The 13261-nt window shown below is 37.8% G+C and overlaps 1 protein-coding gene across 1 annotated transcript in view; it reads right to left on the bottom strand.

Annotated features, from left to right (window-relative positions):
• OLA1 (Obg like ATPase 1) overlaps positions 1-13261 on the bottom strand; it is an 86217-nt gene that overhangs the window by 66997 nt on the left and 5959 nt on the right. The window lies entirely within an intron of this gene.

A 13261-nucleotide genomic window follows, 5' to 3' on the forward strand; every position in this document is an offset into this window, starting at 1 on the left:
CATCTCAGTACAATTATTGCTAATGGTTTATCAGTTTAACCATAATGGTGAAATGCAAACGTTAAAATAATCACATCCATATCAGAGCCACCAATTGGGAAAAGAAAATCTATTACAGGATAGTCGCTCAGCAAGGCTTTAGGTTTTGTTCACGACCTTCTCATGTCCCATCACAGCAGAGTTAATACTGGAAGAGTCTTCTAATTGTTCTCAACTGTAAGCTACTTTCATTTTTATTTGTAGATAGAGAGAATATCTTGAACTACCTTTGCATATCTCTCCTTCTTCCCTCAGTAAAAGCTTTAACTAGTAAAACAAGAAGCCTGCCCAAATTGTGTCATCTTGTTATAAGAAATTCAAGTTCAATCAACAAGTTCCAGTGACTTTTTCTCAGTTGTAACCAGTGCAGTCATACAGACTCCTTGCCCCAGCAGAGCCACACAGTTAATGTGTGGCCTCTCTAAGTCTGGCCTCTCTAAGTCACATCTATTTCACTTCAGCAGCAGCACGTGAGGGAGAAGGTTTGAGAAAAAGGATGGAGCCCCCTACAGCAGGCACTCCTTCACCTGCAGTGAGTACTGCTCAGAAAGGCAAGTTAGGACATTATGCAAAAAGGAAAGCTGAGCTTCAAGTTACACTTTGTACACCCTGCCTCAGTTCTTCCAGCCCCAGGAGGAGGAACAAAGGCAGCCCCAAGACTGGCCAACAGCCAGCAGGGTTTCACACAGCAGCAGGAACGGGCCAAGCGGCCAAAGCCCTGCCGCACACCTCATGCTCCTCCTGGCACAGCCTGAGCACAGCCAGTCACCTCTGCACATGCATTACTTGGTATTTATGCAGTTGTCTTGCATTCCCTACAGAAAATAAAACACTTTTACTTCAAAACCTGTAATGGTACACATTTGTTATAACCTAATTGTTTCACGTGGGTACCATGACTTGGATTTAAATTAAGTGTAAAGGAAATGTGAAGAGATGCTATTCCTTTACTAAGGGTACACAGAACAAGACAGGCATGTTAGAAAAACTAGCATATAAAAATCTACACAAATTTCACCAAACTATTAAATAACACAAAAAAATTAAAATATAATTTAAAAAAATATTCCTTACTTGAGAGTACAGACTTTGAGGAGGACACAATACCTTCCCCCTGTATTTCTACAGGGCTGAATATCTGCTTCACCACAAGGAAAACACCTTAAAATGAGGAAATCATAACCTAGACATACACAAATTCTTCCTCTTCAGTTTTAGGTGCAAAGACATGTAAATAAAAAAAATACAGAGGAGCAGACGTCACAAATGAGGTAACTTCAATGGAAGGTCGTTTAGCAGTTTATCTACAGCCATTAGTACAGTGGGGTCACAATTGGAAAAAAGTGTAATATCAAAATTGAGGTTTGATTTGGACTTTTATTTTAAAGCATGCAAGTGATAACTGCTCTAATTATGACAAAAACTGTTCCTATGAAACTAAACATCTCCTGAAGTCCAGATCACTTTACTGCAAGACTTCTCTATGTCGCAATATCGTTATGTGCCATTAATTTGCTATCTAAAAAAAAAATATATATATATATATATATATATATATATATATATACACTAAAGAATAATACGTATTTATATCTACTTGTTTAGAAAAAATAAAAGCACGAGACAAGCCTTCCACAATGGAGAAGAGAAAGGGAATGGAAAGAGTGGCAGACAAGAACAGGACACAAAAAAACACCTTTTCCAAAGATTGTTCAAGGCGAAAGGGACGTGTCATGTTAAACAGTAGTCAATAGCTGCATACAATCAGTAAACAAATTCAACTCTATGAAAAAAGAACTACATCACCATTTAGTGGTTGCAATTTAGATTATTCTAGCGTGTAATACTTTAATTGTATAAAACAAAGCTGATGTCACAAACACAAAAGAACTTCTTGCAAAGCAAGCACCACAAGTAATTTCTATGCTGCCACTGATGGCTGACAAGTGATGAGCACTTTGTTTGAATTTATGTACTTCTGCATCTAAGGCAACAGGTGGCTTATAAAAAGAAAACAGAGCTGTTTTTAACTCTTCTTTAGCAACATTTTTATTATACGTTTTATCATAATGACTAAACATAATTGCTACAAATAAAAGCTCAACATACTAACTACAAAGATGAATCATGTCTTGGGGAAAATTATTTATTATTGTGATAAAGCCAAAGAGTGAGCTAAGGCTAGATCCCATCACTTGGGCATTCTGCATGCGCTCAGAATGTTCTCTAACTGCACAAAGCACTCAGTATTTAAGCACTACTTTGTTACATATAAATTACATCAATTTAACATAAGACTATTTTTTTTTTCCATCTCAAACAGTAGTGGAATACTGCAAAGCAGTTGAAGGAATTCTTTATTTTCAAGTCTCTAAACCAACTGACACAGCCATGTGCTTCAGCTCTCTCTTGCTGCAGTTCTGGACCAAGAGAAGCACTACAGAAACATGCTATTTTTTTCTCTAAACTCGACATAGTCCAATAAAGTTTAATTTTCTTTCTGCACACAAATTGATATTAAAAAAATCAGTATAACACCCACAGCGTGTACTGCAGGATAAACTTCTCACTTGAATGTAAGCACAAAAGAATTCCAAACAAAAAGACACTATAAGCACACAGTTAATTCAGATTAAAATATAGGTGGAGTGGTATTGACTGGCTCAGCTATGTTAGAAAATTTTGAAAGACAAATTGAGAAGTCAAAAAATGCAATAAGCAGACAAACAATTTATAGTCTGCCTTGTAATTAAATGTGAAATAAATGTCTGCTTATTAAAACATTTAAGTGTTTGCTCTTTTGGACAGATTAAATGCACATACCAAGATATTAGACTTTTCCTCCGCATGGCAATTTTGCCATACCATCCCTAACAATTAAAAAACGTGACACATCAATATTTCTATCTTGCACACAAAATATACATACACACAATTTCTATGGTGATGTTCACCGGATCCATCTTTCTGTGCTGCAACACTTCAAAGCTCACCCTGAAGCCTCATGCTGCCTATCTTCCCACAAGCAAGCAGCCCCTCTCAGGTAGTGCACATTCTTCTTGCTGTGCATTTCCTCAGTTTGCAACACACTTGACTTTCACACACTTGGCTTCTCATTCCCACAACTATTTAGTTTACAAACATCAGTTTTCACATCAAATTACCAAAGGCTGGTGCATGAAAATATTTAGTAAGCCTCAAGGAGCTGTTATCTCATGAACAATTATCTAGTAAGTATTAAAATGCAAACCTATGTTCAAACATTTTTTATAACTTTAACTAGAACTGAGTTTGAGGTATATGAGCTTATCTGCCATTGTCATTATTGGAAGAAAAATCTGTCTGACAGTGTTTTGAGTTCTTTTGGGGAGAAATGAGAGACAAGGGCAGAGCAGGAAGAGGGCTGGGAAAAAAATAAGGAAGATGGGTAGTGGTTGATTTCATCAAGAAAGTTTTTTAAACTACTTTCCACAGGGATTAAATTAACCATATAATGCTTGAATTCTCAGAAAATAAATTCCATATCTAAGGATAAGCAAGGAGGCTCTGAAAATCTTGTACAAATACTGAAGCTTCACTTTAACTGCAAAATTCAAACTAACAACTAAAAGTAATGTTTCTGATGTATTCCACAACAACAGATAGTCACCTGTGGGTTATTATTTTAATGCATTTGTTAACTGCCTGCAAGCAGTGAGACTTCAGGTTGTTATCTGAGGCTAGAGAATCCCCTTGGCATCAATATGAAAACAATAGCTTTCAAAGCTGCTCAAGCAACTGCTGCTGACATAAACATCCCGCACGTAAATCCAGCCTAATGCTCACTGTGTTCTTCCACACAGGACAGAATAAAAAAAATAAATTCTGAAGTAAAAATCTGTTCTGAAATACACTATGAAATAACTGCAGGAAACCTGACACTTTGGAAGTTCCAAAGCAGGGAGAAATCAAATCACAAGAATCTGTTAATACGCCATAGAGAAATGATTAATTAAAAAAAAAAAAAATCACTTATAAACCCAAGAGAAAAAGTAAGGCTGGCAGCCCTGACCTTCAGGAAAGTCAATTTTTGAACTCTCCAAGGACCTACTTGGAGGTATCCCATGGGTTAAGAGCATTGGAAGGTAGGGTGCCCAAGAGAGTTGGTTGATATTCAAGCACCACTTATTCAAGCTCAGATGAGTGCTTTCCTAAGAGTACAAAACCAGACAGGAGACCTGCATGGATGAACAAGGAGCTCATGGAAAAACTCAAATGGAAGAAGAAAGTCTATGGAATGTGGAAAAAGGGTCTGGCTACTTGGGAGGAGTAAAGGAACGGGCACGCAGCAATACAACAAAGAAGGCTGAAGCCAACTTGGAATTAAACCTGGCGAGGGAGGTCAAGGACAACAAGAAGAAATTATTTAAGTATGTCAACAGCAAAAGGAAGAATAGAGATAATGTGAGTCTGCTGCTGAATGAACTGGGTGCCCTGGTAATGGAGGACACAGAGAAGGCAGAGTTACACACAGAAGGTAGAGTTACCCAACTCCTTCTTCGCTTCAGTCTTTACTGCTAGGACTGCCCCTTGGGAATCCCAGACCCTGGAGATATGAGAAAGAGCCTGGAGAAAGCTTAATGCTTCAGGGAAATAAAATAAAAAGAGAATAAAAAACAAAAGTATGCAATTTGTATCAGAGATTTCCTATAGTTGACTTCTTAGGGGCATTTTTTCAACTCACTGAATGAGCCTAATGCTTCCTCAGCCGGAACAGCATGACTATTTGAGTTACATTCTAAACCTGATTAGAAAAGTGATCTGTTTTTAAAATAACCCAGTAAAAAGAATACGGTTATTTTTTAAAACAAAACTGGTTCCCAAAGCCATTTTACTGTGTGATTCTACAATCAGTTCCATCAGCACACAAGAAAGTGGCAGCATATAGATGAGAAAAAGTATTTGAATATGGAGCTGCTAACACTACCAAAAGACAGACTTAGCATGTTGTATAAGTTAGGCACAAAGCATGAACTAGGGTAGGGAGGGCACCTATTTTTCTGGAAGTGGCATTTTGGTCACTGTGGGAACCGGGACTGCTCCAATAAATAGCAACTCTGAAAGAAAACTTAAGCAAAGGTTTTTCTGTCAGCTTATTAAACAGTCTCAGACTAAAAGAAAAGGCTGCATACAAACTGGATTACTGCGCAGAGATTTTGATTAGATATACACGTCCTAAGGCTTTTCTTTTGGTAAGGGTAAACATGTTGTTTGGCTTTCTAATATGCAATAATTGCTGTCAGTGACTTTCAGGCACTCACAGAACCACAGCAAAGAAAAAGGAAGCATTAAATTGACATTACACAGGACCTGAGACAGGTCTGCCTAAATGTATTTTAACTAAGACTTGCAATTACACATCCCAACTAAGTCAGTAGCCTCATTTTAGTTAGTCTAAGATTCATAATTTCTAGCCAGAATAATAATTAAGTCCAGTTATTTCCTGGGCTTCTTTTCGAGGATTTTTTTCCCCACCACTCAGTTCAAAGCAGTCTCACAGATCCACACCAGGGAAATACTGCTTGACTTCAGCTACATAAAGATACATTATCAGGAAGAAATCGAGGTGAGCAGGTTGGAGAAGTCTGGAAACATTTATGTACACAAATACAGCTGCAGATAACAGAACATATGTAATATAGTAGCACTGCAGGTAATATACCATGTATTGACTATACCATCAAGTACAGACAACTCAGAGGATTTAATTCTTTTTTTGAGGACAAAACGATGCAGCAAAACATTAACTGTACTTGCAGCAACTTGTAAGCATAAATGTTATTTTAATGTAAATACAACAAACCTAAGTCCAATGGTTTTAAGAATGTGAATTGAACACGAGCCCACGACATGGCAAAGTTCTTTTAAGTAAAATACACTGGTCCAGCCCAAGAGAGTGTTCGGTGTTCACCACTGCCCTTCTTCACAAGTACTTCAAATATATTTTCTGTCTTCTTCAGCTAGATTAACGTCCAGATTTTTTTCTTGCTTAAAAATCTTAGATTTTAGCACTTTTTTCAGGAACAGGAAGATACAAGAAGCCTCAAGGCACCAAAAAACTACACTGCTTGTAGATCTAGCAGGAGCTGATGCATTCGTTTCCCCCACCTAGAGGCCACCGATCCCACAGATGATGCAATATGGTCACTTTTGCAATTGCTCCTTGTCTGCTTACTGTGAAGCCACCTAAATTCACAGCAGCCTCAGCAATAAGTAAACCAGCTCATTTGATACTGGCACACTTGCATACTCCCTTGCCATAGTGACGAGGTATAGTGATGACCCACGAGCACAAGAACTAACTGCTTCTGCTCTTTCCAGAGCAAACACAGAGCTACGTCCTCAGATGGATTAGGGAATATGGCCACACTTTCCTTCTGGGAAGTCTACAGATGAATTAGGAAACAAGAAGTGCTTCTAAAAATTAAATGCAAAGTTCTAATGAAAACTTCACTTGTTAAAATAAAAAAGACAAACAGCTTCTTTTGAGAAAGCAACTTTTAGAATGTGAAACTACAACATTCTCAGACTACGGACTACTCATCTTTCTCAAACAATTGCCATACCTAACACAGTGATGCTGATCAACATCCAGCTAGTTGTCTGTTTCCAAATTCTTGCAAGGAATTCTTGGTTTTACCTTTTCTAACGTGGTATTCCTCCAACCAAAGAAAAACAGGTTTTCACATTTCATAGTATAGCAAGAAGTAAAAAAAAAAAAAAAAAAAATTAAAAAATACTGCAGGACTGCTACCTTCAAGCTTTCAAGAAAGATCACAGCAAAGCAAAAAAATAACTTACAAGATAGTAAACTACATGTAAAGCCAAGATACCTTACCCCAACAATAACAACATCCAATTAAGGAGACAGACATTTGAGTGTGTTTAGGTGACTGTTTTTGAATACACTGTCACATCCTGATAATTTCTTTAAGATATTACAGAGAAAAATGTCTCACCTGTACTGCCTAAATAGCAATTATACACTGCTATGTGACACACAGATCTATAACAAAAGTAGTCGTAGGTCAAATAATAGCAATGAGTCAGTGAAGACAACCTGCCTGGTCTTTATTCTCAGGGGAGGGGGGGTTTACTGGTCAAGTACTTTATGACTCATAGCGCAGTATATTAGAAATTTTTCTATGTATTCTTTAGAATTGAGAGATTTTCCTTGTAGCTCAGTAGGTAGCTCTCCTGCTTCCGGCCTAGAAGGTCATAGCTTTAAGTCCCTGCTGAGGAAATTTAACAAGATTCATCTATAAATAGAACGGGCATTAGATGCTACTACTCCAACAAGGGTGGTGGCCTTTAGATAAGAAATTTTTATGTTTTCATCTGTTCTGATGAGAAAAAGACATTGGATGAAGAGAGATACAATGTATTAGGCTCAAGATGAATGGCAAAGTGGGCTCCAAAATCCTTTGTAACTTCAATTACCATCAGACTTACAATTCTAGCATTAACAAACTATAATAAAGGCTAGAGAAGAACTTAAGCACAATAAATTTCCTTTTCAATGAGCATAAGTAATTTACTAAATCTGCAGAACTTACCATACTTGAGACGGAAAAGAAGCCCCCTAGGTACATTACAATCTAAATTTAACTTGGGACAGCAAAAGGAAACTTCAATGCAAAAGACACTTTGGATTTTTTGAATAGTAACATAAACATTTGAATGTTCACAGCTCCCATTCTGTTTCTGAAGAAAGAAAATTTCTCTCAGAGACGTTTGTTTCATCATCACAGATTAAAAGAATGCTACTCTGCAATACAACATTTTTGCTCCCTACTCCCAGGCTTATCCATCTCTCAAAGAACAACCACTTGTGCCAAAGTTTAAGAATAAAGACTATTCAAACCCTTATCTGAGTTTGTGTGTTAAGCCACAGTTACCTGAGCTTAGAGCTTACAGCTCAGGTGTCACTTTCACTCAGCCTGGTGACCCATTATTCACCAAAGACAAGGATAAGTCATTAGAGTGCTGATAGTTTTCCAGCACCTTTTCCACAGCCCTCACCCATGTGCTCAGGAAAGGAGGCTCATTCTTCTACGGAAGACAAAGCAGAAGAGCATACTGCAATCAGTTCTAAGGTACAAAATGTGAGTTTTACACATATTTGTTCACCTTTTGGTGAACAAATTAATTTTATTTGCCTAAGTGAAAGCCCTAGGAAATTTAAAAGCAACTTTTCCACAGCTGGCCATACTGCAGGATCAATAGGGTTACACAGGCCAGATGTGGTTGTTACCCATGTGCTCCAGTTCTGCTTGCTGATACAGAACCACTGTAAGGTAGAAAGCAGAATCTAGCACTCCTGCTCATATCATCCATTAAAAAAAAAAAAAAAAAAAAAAGCTTTAGAATAAAATAAAAGTAATAATTCTGTGAAAAAAATATTCTCCTCTCCCACATCACGAACAGTTTTTATGTGAGAAAGAACTAATGAAAAGCAAGCTTGTACATATCAGTACAAAAGGAACCTCAAAAGCATTAAGAGCTGTACAAGGCTGCTTAACATCCAGAATACTCAATACTTGACTGAGAGTGGTAGCAAGGACACAACTGACACCTGCTATTTCCTCACTGAAGTATTAGCTAAGGGCAACTCTTAAATTTGCACTTCTAGTATGGTTGCCATTTTTAATCCAAAGAAAGTCATTTTCTTTTCTACAAGTACCTGGAACAGATCTGCCATAAGAGGTTAAAACAGTTAGGGCCATATAAACAGGGAAGAAACAATATGACAGCCCTCCCCAGGCTGCCTCATGTCACTATGAAAACATTCCCACCGTAATTGAAACTATAAATCCACCTGAAACTTGGGCAACAGAACCAACAGAACCACTTCAAACTAAACAATGAAACTCAATAAATGGAACAGGACTTAACCAGTCTAGAGCATACACCAGGTTATTTTGGTAGTAATGCTGTACATGCTATTATCCAGGAGAGGAAAAAAAGAAATTTAATGCTAATTCCCCATTCATTCAGCCAATAATAAGTGAGTAAAGCATGTCTGGACAAAGGTTATCACACTTAGATTTGGCCAGAAATAAAAAATACTCCTTTCCTCCCAGAGATAACCTCTGAAATTAGAAAAGAAGTATTGAGATCAAGTTGTTTACCTCAAAGTAATTCCATTTCAATTTGTGCACTTTAAGAGGAAAAAAAGCTATAGCAAATATCAAACAAAAAATATACTCTCCTCTTGATGTCTTATTTGCTGAGCTAAGAGAACCCCCTTAGTACCATTGCTAATCACACAAAAATACAGCCCTACTCCAGCAGGTCATCTTCTTTCACTTAGGCTATTGCCCTACCTCCGGTTTGTTGCTGCTTCATTGTAGATCAAGTGTAGTTAAAGCATGAAAACATTGTTTTCCTTGATTTACACAAACACTATGTCGCAGCGAAAGTAACAGTGTATCTAGGATACAGAAGTTTGAAGACTGAAAACGAGGACCTTTTCAAGGCCCCGGGGGTACTTGTCTGCATTGAAATGAAGTAAGGAAACCAAAGAATTAGAGAAATCTCTTATCACCTTAGCTTTACACTATGCAAGAAACGCAGGCAAACATCATACACAACTTCCACTGCTTCAATAGAAAGGTAATTATAATTATTGCTGAGGGTATTACAGCTGCAGCTGTCAAACCTAAGTGCCTTGCGGTGGACAAAGTGAAGGCAACAACCTTCCTTGGCAACCTTCGGGTAGCTCAGGGGAAGCACCAGGGAATCCTGCTATGGGAGCTACCAGCTACAGACAGACCTCTTATCTTAAGGAAGGCAAAATTCAATATATTTGCAGTGAATAAAGAAAAACAGGACCTAAACCATTACCCTAGAACTTCAGTGAGATGCCTGAAGTTTGTCTCACTACATTACCTGCTATGCAACTAAATTAAAAGGAACAGAAATTCAGTGCAAAGAAACTGAATAGTGCAAATATCCTGAATAGGGTTCATCAATACAAAGATAAAATGAGTCTAGTGAGATCTGCATAAAAAGCTATTTGTAAACATGGGATATCTGTTTTTTCTTTTCAGGATTAACACATTTTTCCACACAATGAAAGTTATGTTTGCTACAAATTCAAGCACACACAAAAAGTCATATCTCAAAATACCTGCAAAGTAAGAGATGCTTAATCAAAGAAATACAGCCAACATACAGGAACTTCAGCAATATAAGTCTTAAAAACTTTCAAAGTCCATTTGTCTAGAGTAAACCTGCTGTCTGGGAAAAGCAAAACAATAACCAAGGAAAATTATTTTTCCACTAATCCTGTTCTGATGGTGTCCGGTAACATAAATCCAATCTTTTGAGAAGCTGATAAGCCTTATTTCCCAGAAAATTTTTCTTCTGCCTCTCCTCTCACTGTCCTCCCCAACTGCATGGCTGGGCAAAGACACATTTCAGATCTGCAGCCAAGTCACACCTACCTACTTACCTTTTTGGAGAAATTAGACGATTACACTGATAACGACCGTTAAGTTCCACAAAACCCAAACCCACACTTTTTAATTTCAGGATGATGTGCCCACCAGTTTGCCTAACAAGTCTTTCTTCAAGATCCGCATGCCTGAATATATTGAGGACCCCACAATAACCCATTTTTGACCTTCTGCCTGCCATGCAAAGAGAAGAAAAGACCAATTCTCTGACAGGCTCTGCTGCACATGCTAGCCATTAACGCGTGCAGCGGTGATGCCTGACAACAGGATAAGGATTGGGAGCAACAGTTTCAGTGCTCTGAGGTGAAAATTTGTTCCAGATCAACTCAAAGCACAAGTGAAGACAAACACTAAATTTTTCACGCTTTGAAAAGTGATGACCTAAAAATCTCTTCCATTTTTAAGTGATCTCCCTGTTGGCGACCAGTTTGTTCTGATTTTTACCTGACAAAGCCATGCAAGAGCCCAGCAGCTTTTTAGTCAGTTCTGCTTATTTTCCCAGATCACTTCTTAGTGCATCTCTCCCCAAGAGCATTTCTGTTACCATCATTTTTCAATCTTCAGTAACACCTACTTCCCATCTTGCTGGCACACAAAGCCTCACCTACCAGTCCACATCTTCTCCCCATAACAGAAGCAATCTGTTTGGATTGCTGTCAAGTCATCTTCTGCACTGCTACAGAAATCCAGTGCCTAAGAGCTGGGCTCAGAACTGATGGCCACTCCCCGGGCACTCGTTCCTTAAGGCAGCTTAAGGCCCATTATGAATTTGGACTGAGCTCTGATAAAAGGCAACAAAGAAGCTTCATCCTCTCAGGACCTGTAAAGTTTAAGGATTCAGAAAAACAGTTTGTGTGGTCTCTAAAATCTGACAGAAATAGCGCATGCACCAGATGTGCCACAGACTCGTAAGAAAGAATTTTTAGATTGGAAATAATTTTGAAAGGTGCATGAGTGTAAAAAGCATTTCAACACATAGAAGAAGTTTATACATTTTAATACTTCGACATGATATGTAAAAAACTTGTCTGAGTTACAAATTTTAACAAGAGTTTGTGCTGTGTAAACCGTAGATCCTTGTTTTTAATTTGCTAGAGAGGCTACTCATAGCTTTCAGTGCCATATCTTTACCTTTACAGTTCTGCGGGAAAAAGAAAGCAGAAATAATGCAATTTTCAGGAAGAAAAAGGAAAAAAAGCGTAGTTGTTTGTGTCTTAATTAGACTACTTTGCATTAGTTTTTGGTTGCTTTTTTTTTTTGTTTTTACTTACTAGCACTATTCACACCTCCAAATAACACTTGGAAAGATCTTTGTTCTTACTGGGCAATGAGAGAAATTTTACAGTACCTCATGACTAGCTTGCATACTGGCTACAACATGTCTAGCAAGAGCAGGGGAAGACTAAGATTTTGAAAAAAGAAAAAGGAAAAAGCAGGATTTAACAAACAATTCGATCATCTTTTTTGATCTCAAAGCCTGAAGGAAAAGAACAACAATCATTTCACAACCGTTACGTTTCAGAATCCATGAAAGCCCTGTACTTGTCTTTCATGACAAGTACATGAAAGACTAAATTGAAAGATCTAAATTCAACAAATACAAAGTAAATACCTGAATGGTCTGAAACCCCACAATAACAGTCTCACTGCTTTTTCAAACCCCAAAAATGACAACAAATGGTATTAACCTTTTTAATAGCCTGAGACAACACATCGGATAATTCAGTATATACATTAAAAAGCATTTTCTGTACTGGATATTATATCTACTTGTTCCTTCACAAACATTAAATATGACATAAATATGTCAGATATGACATAAATATGAAGCAGATCAAGTCTAAACATTTTATCACTTGGTCTCAACTTACATCAGACAAAACTGTAATTAAAAACCCAGTACGGCAGTTGAGAGACTGATTTCCCCTTTTTCTTAGGGATACTGTAGAAAAGGTTCCCAGATATCAGAACATGAATGTTTACAATACACAAATGTATCAGTACAGCCTTCACATGTGGAACTACTTCCTAAAGCAATGCAGAAGATCAAAGGACTTACTTCACTCTGTTCAACTGAAGATCTGTCCTCACCTTCTCAGAGCATTTTTAACAACGTTAAGTGCTTAGCTGCAATCAGTGTCCCATGATTTGCTATTCTACTCAAAGTATATGCTCAAGTTCAAAGGAGTACAGTTCTAACCATCTAAATCACTACTGTAATATTCCACGCCTTTAGGTTTTGTGTTGGTCTAAATGAAAAGTACTCAGAAGTCACAGGGCTCCAGTGTAAGTCACAGAGAAATCAGTACGAGGATAGATGTAAGGCTTGCCCTTAAGAACAAAATTCTTGAATTTGCTATTAACTCAGTATTTTCTTTTTCTACCAACCATTTCTATGTATGCTGCTCCAAAAGTAATGCCTCCTATTTATTTCCACAGAAACTAAAACACAAAAAGCACTATTTGATAGAGCAAATCCTTGGCTACAAAATCCTGTTTTTCCAACAGTCACCATCATTAGTTACATATTTTTGACTGTGACGAACAAGAGTGCACACTGCACTCAAAAATCTGCAGCAGTGGAGGTGACCACTGTTTCACAGGTGCCATGACACGGTATCATCGCCGAAACACCATCCACCACCTCATTGTATTACATCCACTGTTTGGTCTCTATACACACTCAACAAGCATCGTGGAACGTCAACTGGTGTCACTCATTC

Source organism: Phasianus colchicus, chromosome 7 (genome assembly GCF_987193195.1).
Source record: "Phasianus colchicus chromosome 7, bPhaCol1.hap1.1, whole genome shotgun sequence".
Lineage (NCBI taxonomy): Eukaryota > Metazoa > Chordata > Aves > Galliformes > Phasianidae > Phasianus > Phasianus colchicus.